The sequence below is a fragment of the Ambystoma mexicanum genome, chromosome 3q, assembly GCF_040938575.1.
Source record: "Ambystoma mexicanum isolate Mex_15411 chromosome 3q, UKY_AmexF1_1, whole genome shotgun sequence".
In the NCBI taxonomy this organism is placed as follows: domain Eukaryota; kingdom Metazoa; phylum Chordata; class Amphibia; order Caudata; family Ambystomatidae; genus Ambystoma; species Ambystoma mexicanum.
In genome coordinates this window covers 156,823,785-156,838,031 of record NC_090926.1, presented here as the reverse complement: position 1 = coordinate 156,838,031, position 14,247 = coordinate 156,823,785, and the positions used below count along the sequence as shown (strand labels likewise).

The window sequence follows — 14,247 nt, the reverse complement described above, 5'->3', positions numbered from 1 at the left end:
CTTAACCTGTTAGTAAAAAATGGTGCAACTATACCAATTACCTACACTACGCGCAACTCTTGTCTAACAAGGTCTGCCACTTACTATGCAACCCTCTGCTCTAACGAAGATGTGCCACCGCCCACTCACTACCTATCGGGCAAGTGCAGGCCTCCAAATAAGGGTTGTAACAGACTGTTTTACGCATGAAAATCTTGTAAATACGACAGCTTCATTATTTTCCTTGCTTACATTTACACACAAGTTTAGAGAAAAGGGCAGTGCAAAGGTCAGGTTACTTGACCTTCATAATGGTGCCGGTACCACCATCACAGTCTGCATGTGGGTGCCGTTCCACCCGCCAGGTCAGACCTAACATGCGGGAGGGCATCCGGCCCGCAAACTTGTACTCTGCCAGTCCGGTAACAACGTTGCCGGTAGGCCTACCGGCACCGTTGTTACCGGACTGGCAGGGTTGTAATGACCCCCAAAGGCTAACAAACAGGAAAATCAAAGTAAGAGGTGAATGAGCAAAACAAAAACCAGTAGAGAGAAAGGTGAAGGTGCATGCTTAGTCCGGTTTGAGGTTGAAAAGGTGATGCTTGACCAGTTTTTTTAAAGCGGGCCAGGGTACTCGGAAACTCTCATGTTAATCATGCGGAGGCAGATCATTTTTACACTTATAAGTTAATTTAAACTCTAATTATAAAAATTATAATTATATATTATGTGTAAAATGATGAGTATGCATGGTCTAATTTACTTATATTCAACCTTGCAGTCAATGGGGTACATTTCTATAAATGGTCAGTGGCAACAGAGTCTTTGCTCAAGGGTGAGTGATTGTCATTACACCAATCCCAGGTGTTATAGCCTCTTAAATCTTCAAGACTACAATTAAAACATCCAAAACCTGACTCTCCAGGAAGTGCAAGCGCTGTTCAAAACCAAAAAAAGGAAAGTTAGATTTGTAATTGAAATAGAAACTCAGCAAAACTATTTAACTTTATGTGGCGCTTCATACATTGTACGACCAACATCTAGGCACTGTGATTTTTATATCTGAGTCGATACTCAGTTTACAGACCTCTGAAGGATGTTAGCCAATAGGATAGCTCAGCCGGTTGAGCGCTCTTTGCTGCGATCTGTGCGTGATCCGTAGGTTGCAGGTTCGAATCCCGACAAGGCTAACCCAGCCTTTCATCCTTACGAGGTTGATAAAGGAGTACCGACTTAGGTCTGGTGATAATTGTGATACATATGTTCTATGTACAGTGCTTTGCCAAAAGCTCTATATAAATAGCCATTTGACCATGAGATTAGATATAGAATTTAGCATGGGGTCCTTGCCCCTTTGGACTGGTGTATCATAACATTGCCATACTATTCGGTAGTAATAGCTCCAGGAAATGAAGACTTTCATTAAACATCAAAAGACAATTCTGCTATCGAACCTCAAAACACACAATACAATTCATGTTTGCATTACTATGTAATCAACTAAGTTTTTGTGTTTTTAACATTTAAATATATACAGGAGAGATCAAATGGCCAGACCTTAGAGTAATAATGAAATGTGTAGTCTGTCACAATGCAGAAAGCTGCCGCATGGTAATGATATAGTATGATATGGCATTTATAAGGCGCCTATACACAAGTGTTTCAAGGTGTGACGAGGTAAGGGAGGGGAAACAGAGCGTAGACAGAGACAGCGATCCTACTAGGCCAGGTGACATTGAGATCGCTCAAGTGCAGTGGAGGGGGGAAGGGGAAAAGTGCAGGGGGCAGTGCAGTACATAGGATAGAAGTAAAAATAAATAAAGACAATAAATAAAAGTGCAGCCATCTGGTGGCAAGTGCAAGGGTAAGTGCAGACATGTGTTTATGTTTATGTTTATTGAATTATATAGCTTTTTACGCCAAAGCGCTTTACAGGGTAACAACAAGATACAAAATTTAAAGAAGCTTATTTACAAACGTGAAACAAACCAGAAGTACAGTATATGGAACAATTTACTCAAGGGGAGGGGAGGAGGCGGGAGGAGGGAGGAGGAGGAAGGTTAAGGGGTATGAGAGTCAGGTTCGAGGTCAGCAGGGTGGGAGGAGGGGGGCAAGAGGGGGTTGGGAGTACCCCAGGTGGCCTCCTACACCTCTTGGTAGAAGTGTCCAGTGAGGTCAGTGGGAGGAGGGGGGAAGGAGGGAGGTGAGTGGAGGGGGTAGCGGTTTGAAGGGGAGAAGGTATGTGAGGAGAGTCAGGGATGGGAGTGGAGAAGAAGGGATTTCAAGGAGGAGCGGAAGGATGAGTAGGTGGGGGAGGAGCAGATGGAGAGAGGTAGGAAGTTCCAGTGGAGGGGGGCCAAGAGTTGGAAGGAGCGGAAGCGTGATGCGGCACAAGGGGCAGGGGGTACAGTGAGAAGGTAGAGATCGGCGGACCGGAGAGAACAGGAGGGATGGTAAAATGAGAGGAGGAAAGAGAGATGGGGGGGCGAGGTCATGGAGAGATTTGTAGACAAGACAGAGGAATTGAAATTTCAATTGTGAGAGGAAGGGACGCCAACCGAGTTGGGAGAGCGAGGTAGAAATAGAGTCACAAGGACCGAGAAGACAGAGTACGGATGGAGGAGTGGTAGATGGATTTTAGGGGAGTCAGGTGAGAGACAGGGAGTCCAAAAAGAAGAGAGGAGTAGTAGAAAAGGCAGCAGAAAATAAGGGAGGAAATTAGGAGTTTAGAAGCATGGAAGGTGAGGGAGGAGCGGATCTTGCGGATGTTGAACAGGTGGTGCCGGCATGCGCGAGAGGTTAGGGAGATATGGTTTGAAAAGGAAAGAGAGGAGTCGAGGTGGAGGCCAAGATTGTGGGCGTGGGACGAGATGGGGAGATTGGAAGGGGGAAAGTGGATGAAAGTAGGGGGATGGGGAGAGAGTGTTAGGAGGGAAGAAAAGCACTTCAGTCTTGTCAGTATTGAGGGAAAGAAAGTGGGACGACATCCAGTTTTTTATGGTCGTGAGGCAGGAAGAAAGAGTGTGGTGGAGGTCAGAAGTGAAGGAAGAGAAGGAGAGGAAGAGTTGGGTGTCATCGGCGTAGAAGTGGTGAGAGATGCCGAAGGAAGAGATGACAGGGGAGAGAAGGGAGGTATAGAGAGAGAAAAGAAAGGGTCCAATTACAGAACCCTGAGGGACTCCATAGCTCAGGGGGAGGCTGTTGGAGGTATGGCCACCCCAGGAGACCGTGAAGGATCGGTTGGAGAGGTAAGACGTGAGCCAGGAGAGGACAGTGCCTCTGAAGCCAAAGGAGGACAGAGTGCTGAGAAGTAAGGGGTGGTTTACAGTGTCAAAAGCTGCAGAGAGGTCAAGGAGGATTAGAAGTGAGGATTGTTTAGCGTAGCGAGCACAGAGGAGAGAATTGAGTACGTAAGTGAGGGCAGTCTCAGTGGAGTGTTTAGGGTGGCACCTAGACAGAGGGGGAGAGGAGGGAGTGGGACGAGACGAGAGTTGAGAGTATACTAGGTGCTCAAGGAGCTTTAAGATGAATGGGAGAATGGAGATTGGTCTGAAGTTGGAGGTGAGAAGAGGGTTAGCAGAGGGCTTCATCAGGATAGGGATGATGGTAGCATGTTTGAAACCTGAGGGAAAGGTGGCAGAGGAGAGACAGATGTTAAAGAAGGTGGTTAGGTAGGGGATGAGGAGAGGGTATACTTTGGGGATGAGGGAGGTCGGGATAGGATTAGAGGGGGCAGTAGTGGGGTGAGTTTTGGACAGGAGATGGGAGACGGAGGCTGGGGTGATAGGAGAGAAAGTGGACATAATAGCAGAGGTGGAAAAGGAGGGGGAAAGGAAGGAGAGGAGAGGATGCTTTGGCAAAGAGAGAGAATTTTGGAAGAGAAAAAGTTGGCAAAATCAGAGGGAGAGAGGGGAGAGTTCATGGAAGGGTCGGAAGTAGGAGGGGAAAGAAGACGAGAGAGGGTCTGGAAGATACAGGGGGGTGAGAAGCTTGTGAGTGGAGGAGGTTAGAATAGAAGGAGAGCTTGGCAGATGTGAGACAGGAGTCGTAGAGAGAGTGATAAGAGAAGTAAGAAGATTGGTTAGCCAGAGAAGGGGATTTGAGCCAGTGTCTTTCTGTCACGGAATTCCCCCTTTCTCACCTGGGAGCGATCCTTGCAGGATTTCTTGGGCAGTGACTTCTTACGCACGGACCTGGTCTTGTATAAGCCCGCGCGAGCCTCTTCTGGCCCCAGCGTGCGTTCAGAGCTCCAGGATTCAGAAACTCCGGGATCCAGGAACGAAGAAGGTAAGCACACAACACACGAGTCCGGGAAACAAGGAAGAAGGAAGAGGGTAATGGGAATGGAATTAGGAGGTCCAGGAACAAGGACAACAGTGCAGCGAACTACGGAGCACACATCTAGTCGCTGCTTGCAGTAGCATTGCGACGCGCAGGCCTGCGGGGCGCAGCCTATTTGTAAATACACTACGTCTACCGTAAGGACAAGGAAGATGTTGCACGTTAGACGGCCATGTTGGGAGTATCAAGGAGTGCAAGCCCCGTTGTGACAAGGACCATGAGGTCCAAAAGGGGCATGTTCTGTGGATCATGACACTTTCGAGGCGACGGAGGAGGCAACGCATTGACTGAAGGTGAGCGTAGAGCCAGGGTTGGGAAGGTTTGTGAGAGGGTGAGAAGGAAGTATGAGAATAGAGTTGGTCGAGAATGGAGGATGTAGAGGAGGACAGCGAGGAAAGGGCGTTGTCTGCGGAGAGGGATGAGAAGTGAGGGAGTGGGGGAAGGGAGGAGGAGCAGGAGTCTAGGAAGGGAGAAGGGTTGAAATTGCAAAGATCGCAACATGAGAAGGAGGGAGAGGAGGGAGTGGGGGAGGACAGTGAGGAGGAAGGAGGGGTGAGGGAGAAGGAGAGTAGGGCGTGATCAGAGAGATATTTGGGGAGAGACGAAACGGGGAGGAAGAGTGAGATGAGAGAAAGATGAGATCGAGAGTGAAGCCTGAGGAGTGGGTGGGGGGGTTGGGAGTGGAGAGAGGAGGTAGGAGTCAAGAAAGGAGAGAAGAGGGGAGGAATGAGATGAGGTAGAGAGAGGGAGGTTGAAGTTGCCAAGGACAGAGAGAGGAGTAGGGGAGGGAGAAATGAGAGAGAGAAGATGGTCAAGGTCTTCATAGAAGGAAGAGAGGGGGCAGGGGGTCTGTAAATGATTAAGAAGGAGATAGCATGAGGGTGAGTAAAGGATTTATAGAGAAATTCAAAGGAGGAAAAGGTGGGAAGAGGTATGGTGGGAGATGAGGAGAGACATTTAGGGTGAAAGAGGAGACCGACACTGCCTTCGCGACCGGAGGGGCATGGGATGTGAGAGAAAGAGGAAGAGGGGTGGAGAGAGATGCAGGAACAGTGGAGTTGAAGGGGGGATCCAGGTCTCTGTGATGCAGAGGAAGTGAAGGTTGAGACGGAAGACTAGATCAAGAGCTGTGGCTTTATTGCAGATGGATCGGGCGTTCCATAGGGCAATGTTCATGATACTGGAGGGATGGACAGTGGGCAGACGGACAAGATTGGAGTGAGAAGGGATGGTGCGAGGGGGAAGGGGTGGGCATGGGGGGAGGTAATAAGGGAGAGGGCATGAGGATGAGCGGAAGGAAAAGGAGGAGGAGGAGGAGGAGGAGGGAGAGGAAGAGGGAGAGGGGGAGGGTGATGGAGGGTGGTCAATGAAGGGAAGGACAGATCGTGTGCATGACAGGAGTAGGATGAGGGTGATTGCTGGTGGCCACATGGCAGAGTAACCACGATTGGAGGAAGTGTCTTGAGCTGTTGCAGGTTCGGTAGAGGGTAGGGTGAGAGGGCTGGGGAGGGTGAGGTAGTAGAGAAGGGTGGGGAGTTACAGCAGTAGAGTGGAAATCAGGGTTAGAGGAGTGACGGTGGTAACAGCAGAGCGTCCGGGGGCGTGTTGGTGAGGGTGGTTGGCTCCTTAGAGATCAGCTGGAGGGCGTAGGAGAAGTGAAGTCGGCAGGATCCAAGGTGAGGATTTTCCGAAGCCCACGGAGTGATTAGCGATCAATGTGGCAAGGTGTGGGAAGTACCGTCACACGTAACCAGTGGTGCAGGTAGGCTGGGTCGCTGGATGGTTTGCGACAGTGCAGGCGGGCCTTGGTGAGAAGGTGAAGTTAAGCGCTGGTAGAGCAGTTACAGTAAAGGGGGTGTGCTGGCAGTACAGCTACAGGTGAGGGGGGTACAGCAGTCTGCAGAAGGGTGGGGGGTGGCAACTTGCAGAGTGTGAGTAGTGGCAATGAGAAGAGCAACTGCCACAGTGAGACAGAGGGACACTCCAGAGGCTGCAATGGTGCCAGGGATAGTGGGTCAGGGCGGCCCGTTGTAGGAGGGGGGCACAGCACTTGGCGGGAGTGGCAGTGGAGGATATGTCGGGTGCTGCCGGATCGGCAGCAGGCACGGCCTTTGCAGGGGTCCCACGATGTCAGGGGATGGGGGCTGTGACTACTGGGTTCTGGAGGAGGCACAGATCCTGCTGGAATGACCAGAACGGGGAGCAGAGAAGAGGGCTGAAGAGGAGGAGTTGACTGGAGCCTCACACAGCCAGTAGATGGTGCAGCGCTACGGCGCTCATCCGGGGGTGGCCAACGGTAAGGACACCGCTCCAGGAGGCCTTGTAGGGGCAGGTGCCTCACTGGTCCCTATGGAGGTGGCCCACAGCTAGGATGCCGCTCCGGCAGGCGCAGCCGCGACAGTGAGGCTCCCAGCTGCCTCAGCCTGTGGTGCTGTGCCGAGTATGATGCGCCGGAAGGTGGTAGTTGATGGAGGCCTCGTCAAGACACAGCATCTGGTGGGAGTGGCAATCGAGGAGATGTCGGGTGTTGCAGGTTCAGCAGCAGGCACGGCCTCTGCAGGCGTCCCACAGATGTCAGGGGCTGGGGGCTGTGGGGGCTGTGGCGGCTGGGCGCTGGAGGAGGCACAGCTCCTGCTGGAATGACCGGAACGGGGAGCAGGGAGGAGGGCTGGAGATGAGAAGTTGTCTGGAGCCTCTCACAGCCAGTAGATGGTGCAGCGCTATGGCGCTCTTCAGGGGAAGGCCAACGGTAAGGACGCCGCTCCGGGTGGTCTTGTAGGGGCAGGTGCCTCACTGGTCCCTATGGAGGTGGCCCACAGCTAGGATGCCGCTCCAGCAGGCGCAGCCGCAGCAGTGAGGCTCACTGCTGCCTCAGCCCACGGGGCCGTGCCGAGCGTGATGCGCCGGAAGGTGGTGGTAGATGGAAGCCTCGTAGAGACACAGCACCGTGCCAGGTCGGACGTCGCTGCAGCGCTTCACGATCCGAAAGCTGCTAGCTGCCTCTGCCCGTAGGGCAGCGCCAAACGAGACGGGCTGGGTGGTGATGGTAGAAGGAGGCCTCGTAGGGACACGGCGCCACGCCGAGTCCACTGATACAGTGCCTCACGATCCCCTGGATGCAGCCAGAGCTGACAGGACTGCCAGTCACGGGTATGTGAGGTCACCTCGATCCAGCGGCAGTGGAAGCGGCGTGGGTCAGTCTTTAATGACTGTGGCAGCATAGGGGAGCTTGGGAAAGCTTGGTGCCGGGAGGGAGGAGGCTGCATCAGAGAGATAAGGTGGATGGAGGGTCCGATTAGTGTGTAAATTTTGTCCGTAGGTGCTCCCAGGATTAGGAATGAGAATCGTGAAAGTTTGGTAGAGAAATTGTAGTAAATACTGCAATTGACACGGTTGGTGTCAGCCTGACGATAGGAGACGACGGGTCAGGCTCCCGAGCTTCTGCGCCCCCTGGTGGACTCAGTGTCAAGTGCTCAGGTGTCAAGTGCTAGTAGGGGCTGTAGGGATACAGAAACAGTCCACGAGTGCAAAGTTTCCAGGGAGGCAGTGCAGGTGTGCAACTGGCGGGGGGAAAGGGGGGGGGGGGACACGGGCCCAAAATCAGAGGGTTGCCAAGTAACCAGTGCAGTTTCAGATTCAGCCAGGAGATCAACAGGGGAGAGGAGAGAAAGCAGAAGCAAAGAGGAAGGTCCTAAGGTGCTTCCGGAACCAGAGATGGTTCTCCTAAAGTTTCAGAGAGGCAGGGAGGCTATTCCAAAGGGAGGCCCCAGCAGAAGAAAGAGATCTACCACCATTTCGCTGCTTGGAGAAGCAACTAACCCTGAGGGAGTTGGAGGCGGATGAACGAAGAGCTTGAGAAGGAAGATATATAAGAAGAGAGAGTTGAAGGTATTGAGGTCCCAGGCCCCAGAAGGCCTTGTGGACAATGCACAGGGTTTTGAATTTATTGCTCGCTGTCAGTGCAGAGATTTCAGTCGTGGAGAGATACGATCCCTGGGCTTGAGGCCAAGGACAAGTCTCATAGTCCTGTTTTGGATGAGTTGCAGAGGGCGGGGAGTACAGGCAGGCAGATTTAGAAAGAGGCTGTTGCAGTAGTCCAGCCTAGAGAGAAACAGAGCTCTGGAGACAGTGAGCTTCTGGAGGAAGGAGAGGAAAGGAAGAATATCCCTGAGGAGGTGGTGCAGTTGGTAGTATGACTTCTTAGAGGCGTCAGAGATGTGAGAAGAGAAGGAAAGTGTGGAGTCAAAGATGACACCAAGGTTTTTAATCTCACAAGTGAGAACAGGAAGAGGGCCAAGAGAGGCTGGCCAGAGAGTGACAGGAAAGGAGGAAGCAGGTGTGCCGATGAGGAGAATCTCTGTCTTACTGGCATTAAGGCAGAGATCATTGGTGGCACACCACTCCTGGATGGTGTACCGCCAATCATTTCCATACAGTTTTTTCACACGTCACATACATTTTACTCTCTTACAAAGGAGAAAAGTAATGTTTACCCTCTTTAAATCACATTTACTCTCAAAGTTTAAAAATAGGCAGTAAAATAGTAATTCCTCAAAATCGTATCTGGAGCACTGGGTAAGTGGACCTAAAACCTATGACTACTACGGCCAATCGCCCTCCAACTCTGGAGGGTGTGTCCGTCACACCATAAAAATAATCCCCCCCCTACACGTTCATGCAAGGGTACACTCACATATCCTTCAGAGATGTTTTGTATCTTCACTACCCCGGTGTCTTCCTTTAAAGGCCAGTACTCCTTTCTACTGCAGGGAGCGTTTCGACCGGGCACACCTTCGTGAACTCGGCATCTGCAGGGATTCCTCAGTGTAGAGCTCTTTAGACTGGTCTGCAAACGCTGTCCCGCACTCCTCCAGGAGTACGGCTGGAATCCCCACATCTGGTCAGGAATGCCGATTCCTCTTACGGACCACCAAAAATGTACTGAGGGTTGCCTCGGAACTCACCAGTAAAAATTACAAAAGTAGTCTAAAAAGGAGTGTACACCAGGCAAGAAGTAATGCAATTTATTCCGGGCTCAGGTACAGCTGGGAAAGCGAAATTCAAACAGAATGTAGAACTGAACTGCATAAAAAGCGCTGTCAAAGAAACACCCAAGCACCAAAGCTTTTAAAATCATACAAACTAATTAGCATCAACACATATTGCAACGTTGCAACGTTAGGTCAATCCTCCAAATGAGGCTAATTGGCAGTTCTACACTGTTCCCCTTAGCAGGACATACAACATCGAAAAATTATTGGAGCCTGCAAATGTCACCACACCACCCTCAACCCTCTCTGTGATATCACAGTCCATCCCACAATTCTCACATCATAGTGCCAAAACATTGAGACATTTGAGATAACCAGCGGATCTTTATTCATCTGCCGCTGGTTCACTCTATCCGTGGGAACACGGTCGATCATGACACTACAAGAGCCTTTAACTGTTAACAAGTTACTGGCAAAATGTTGCATCTTAAGAACTCTTCAGACGTCTTCCAAGGCTGGGATATGCTAAAGGGCAATTTGAAACCACCATTGGCCCCTTTGAAACTGTCAGCAGACCAGTTTCATAAACTAATATGCCGAATTATAAAATTCTTGTGCATTCACTGCCTTCCCCGGGACCCATGAGCTTAGCTTCCTCACCTCAAAAGTATCAAAGGCTGTTAGTTTCTTACTATATAATCCTGGGAACATGCACTTTGCAATTTGCTGCTAGCATCTGCGGCTACTAAGCAAATCAATAAAATGCAAATGCTCTGAGGCCTGCTTACAGTACCTTGGTCTAATGTTAAATCAGTGTGGCTAGTAATGAAGCCCTCCTCCATTTTTAGTGGCCCAGTCCTGCATCTGATTGGTTTGTGCCTTTTTACCACGCTGAACTTGCATTTTTACCACAAACATATGGTTCCTAGTGGAGGTGTCTTGTGATTTCACCCCATTATGCCCTGCAGAGTAGGAGCAACAGGTGAGACATGATGTCATTTCAGAATTTCCCCTCATAATAGAAGATCTATTTTTGCATTGGCTTTAGTAGGCAGAGTAGAATGTAGTGTAAGCGGATAATCAAATATGTTCCTATATTATATCCTGTGAGGATATATTAGGTAGAAAAGGTAGTAGTGTGATACATGCTTAAGGGCAGTATAAACTGCAGTACTTAAAACAGCAACTTTAGTGCTTAGCACTGCAAAAGTATACTCAAAGCGCTTTAGAGCTTAAAGGGGCTCCTAGAGGCCTATATTGGCATCATAGTGGAAAACAACTACATTGCACAGGAGATTTAGTAGTAGTGTCACAAACACATATTTATTCATTTATATAACATTCCGCATGGCACAATGCTAAGAAGCTTGATCATATCATATATGCATACATGCAAACATACCTATATATGTAATGTAGTTGTTAATAGCCCTGTACATTTATCCTACATGCATAACTATAGTTAAAATGAGTAGATAGTGGAACCAAATCCACTTCATTTTCTATTTGGTCAGAATAGACAGAATAGTCAGAATAGACAGCAACTCGCTTGGAGCTGAGATAAGCATCTTGTTATGTAGAAACCTTGACATGAGGACACTCAGGGCATGCCAGATATATAAATCCTCTTGGTGCCATGATTGACAAATCGGCCTGAAGTCAAACACTGACCATTCAGCAAAAAGCTTAGGGGAGGTACCAACCATATTATTTCTGTGAAAAACCAGATGGTGTTTCACAACCTAGTCCCCAGGGATCCCTTACACAGATAGCCAGGAAAAAGGCCATTGCCTTTGGATCCCGACCCAGGGGGTGGACAAGTGAGGGAGGATCACCTGGGTAGGGGGTCCTCGGGAAGTGGGGGAAAGCACCTGATGGTAAGAGATAGTATCCCCCTTTTTCCACAACCCATCTAACCCCTATCGCTGCTTATTCTATGGGAAACTACAGCTCCCATATTTCCTCCCCACTTTACATTGACAACACTACTCAGCCAAGGAAGATGAGGAATGAGGCCAGAAAGATTAGCTCTACTGACTTGCAATGGCTCTGTTCCTGTAATGAGGCCAGGCAGAGTCAGGCACGTAATCTTAACTATACAAACCTGCCACTTGTTAACACTCCCTGTCAGGATAAAAGCTGGCACGCACAGGCACACTCTGAGCGAGGCTGGGTACGAGAAGGAACAGCTCTTTCGGGGCTGATGCGAACTAGACTAGGGAAGATGGATGGCCAAGGGGCTGATTGGCAGTTGCGATGATGAGAGAGAGCGGGTGAGAATTCTACATTTTCAGGAAGCCATAAGCGTTCCAAGACTGAAACCGAGTGAGCGGAAGAAAGAAACCGTCAAGGTGCTTGAAAGCGGCCCGCGACACTCCCAGATGAAGTACGCAGTTGGGGAGGAGCAGAGGAGGCATTGGTAACAGCCTTGACTGAGGCATGAAGAGTGTTGATGAAAGAAGTCCACTTAACACAACCAGCGAGTTATCAAAGGCAACAAAAGCCTGGTTTGCATTGAAAGCAAAAGTATCTGTAACCCAAAAGTTGAAGGTTGCGCGTGTGCCGATAAAACGCGCAGTGGAAAGGACAACTGCTGAATTGTAAAAGGAATGAATACAAATTAACAGTTGAAGTATATTGCAACGGGAACCAAAGGCAATAAAGTAAACGTGATGCCGAAAGAAAGTTGAATGAGTGAAAAAAAGCAAAGTATGTGAACTTTGAATATGCCAAGAGAGCAAAGTATATGAACTTCTAAAGAGGGCAAAGTATATGAACTTTGAAGGAGGGCAAGAGGGCAAAGCAAAGAGAAAGAAATTTCAAGAAGCCAAGAAGGAGAGGTGTAGAGCAGGAAATACCAAGAAGCATTGGTATTGGTGTTGCATATGAATTTATTTTGAAGAGACCAAGAAGGCAAGCGAAAGAGAATAAGAAACTGCAAGTAGCAAGAGGAACTGGTGTTGCAAGATGAGGAAGATTGTGGATTGTAGAATTATTTAAAGAGAGGTTGAAGTGGTCATGCAGAGGTCTACGTAAAATCCTTGCAGTTTCAAAAGTCTTTGACAGTGAAAAGACAAAACGTGGGGAAGGGAACCACCACGAAGAGAAAAACAGGTTTGAGGCTGGCAGAGGGAAGCCTGTGCAGAACTGTGTGATAAAGTGAAAGGTGAAAGGCAGGCTTGAACCCGGCAGAGGAATCCTGTGCAGAACAGTGTGATAAAGTGAAAAAAGGTGAATAGACAGGCTCGAGCCCGGCAGAGGGAGGTCTGTGTTGAATTGTGGGAAAGTAAAGGTCAAAAGTAGAACTGTGCATTTATGACAAGGCGGACAAAGCCTATGGAAGTGACTGAACTACCAGAAGCTTGAAGACCAAGCCTGAACTGTTCAATTGTACCAGTAAGCTAAAGTGTGCAGATTGATAGCACTGTGCCATCCACCTATCCTTTTTTAAGAAACTCTCCAGACCCAGTGGTGCTGAACGTGGGTAAGGGAGTTGTTACTTAAGCCATTTTTACATTTCTTTTGAGACACTATTTTCCTTTTGTATTCCCTTAACACATTAGTCATTTTGAGAAGGAGGGCAAGGTTAGGTTTATTTAGTATAGGCCTTTTTATTTTTGAGCAGACTGACTTGGACTTTATTATTTTGTTTAATGTTCTTGACTATTCCCATTCTGGAGTTAGGGCCAATTAGGAATACTATCAACCCAACCAAAACACCATATAAAGGTTTTTTGAAACTTGTACCTATTGTGTCTGTGTCTACTATTGATCCCATGACTTCCTTACATATACTATTAACCTACCATTAACCTAAGGAGGTATGGCGGTGCTTCCAATTCAGGGTCAGAAGAAGAGGATTTGCCTACCAAGTGACAGCATCTATGGTAAGGAGGATTTCCAAGTGCGAAACCTTATAAGTATGCTGCTTACCCAAAGAGCAGGACTTTAGATGCCAATGTGATGCCAGGGATTAAGGGGATGGGCGCCAACCCTCACCTAGAGTGATGTATTGCTTTGAAATGCATTGTGTTTTTGCTTGACTGTTAAATGTGAAATTTCGGTCATGTGATCCTGTGCTTTTCATTGAATTGTTTCATGTATTGAAGTACATAAGATTGCTTCATTGATTTAAGCTTTTGGTCTATTTTAGAAGTAGCAAAATAGTTTTGAGTGCCTTTGCACAGTAATGCTTCATTGAATAGAGCATTGGGATTTGATTTTAGAAGTCTTGTGCCTTTCCTTTATTTATTTATTGGTTATTTATAATGCACCTATACAGCATAAATGTGGTTCAAGGCGCGTCAAGACAAGGGGATGGAGCAGGGATGAAGAAAATAATACGGAAACTATCCTACTAGGCCTTGAGACATTCGGAACGTGCAAGTGCTGTAACATGAAATGCAGGGGAGGGTGGGAAGTGCAGGAAGAGGAGGAAGGAGCAATGACAAAGAGGGAGGAAGGTGAATGGAACATAAGTGCAAGTGGACAGGTACAGCACAGCACAATGCTGGAATGACGAAACAATTAAGTATGAGGGTACAAGAAGTAAAATCCTCATTCAATACTTAAAATAGCAAGATCACATAAGCAGTTTACAAGTAGATTTTAGTAGCATAATCTGGTTAAGCCACGTCTCGTGGTGCGGGGGCTATATCAGGTATACAGATACAAGATAGGCACAGATAGGTAACACAAGCTGGCAAAGCCATGTCTCATGGTGCGAGGGGCTACATCAGGTGTACAGAGTTTGAGTGGGCGCCTAGTCAGGCAGGGTATTGACTCAATACACAGGCAAATTGAACAGCACAGGGCTGCAGGTGGGATGCAGTGTATGTCAATCCAGTGGTTAAAAGGTAGTTTTAACACAACGCAGGGCTGGAGAATGTCAGTCCAGTAGTTCAGTAATAGGTAAGTGAAACATACTGGCAAAGCC

General features: G+C 48.5%; 1 protein-coding gene across 1 annotated transcript in view; it reads right to left on the bottom strand.

Annotated features, from left to right (window-relative positions):
* The window catches only part of LETMD1 (LETM1 domain containing 1), an 826,442-nt gene extending 818,866 nt beyond the window's left edge, over positions 1 to 7,576 (bottom strand). The window contains exon 1 of the mRNA XM_069653372.1: positions 4,121 to 7,576. The gene's annotated coding sequence lies outside the window, so the exon portion shown is untranslated. The remainder of the gene's footprint in view (positions 1 to 4,120) is intronic.
* Positions 7,577 to 14,247: the final 6,671 nt, after the last annotated feature.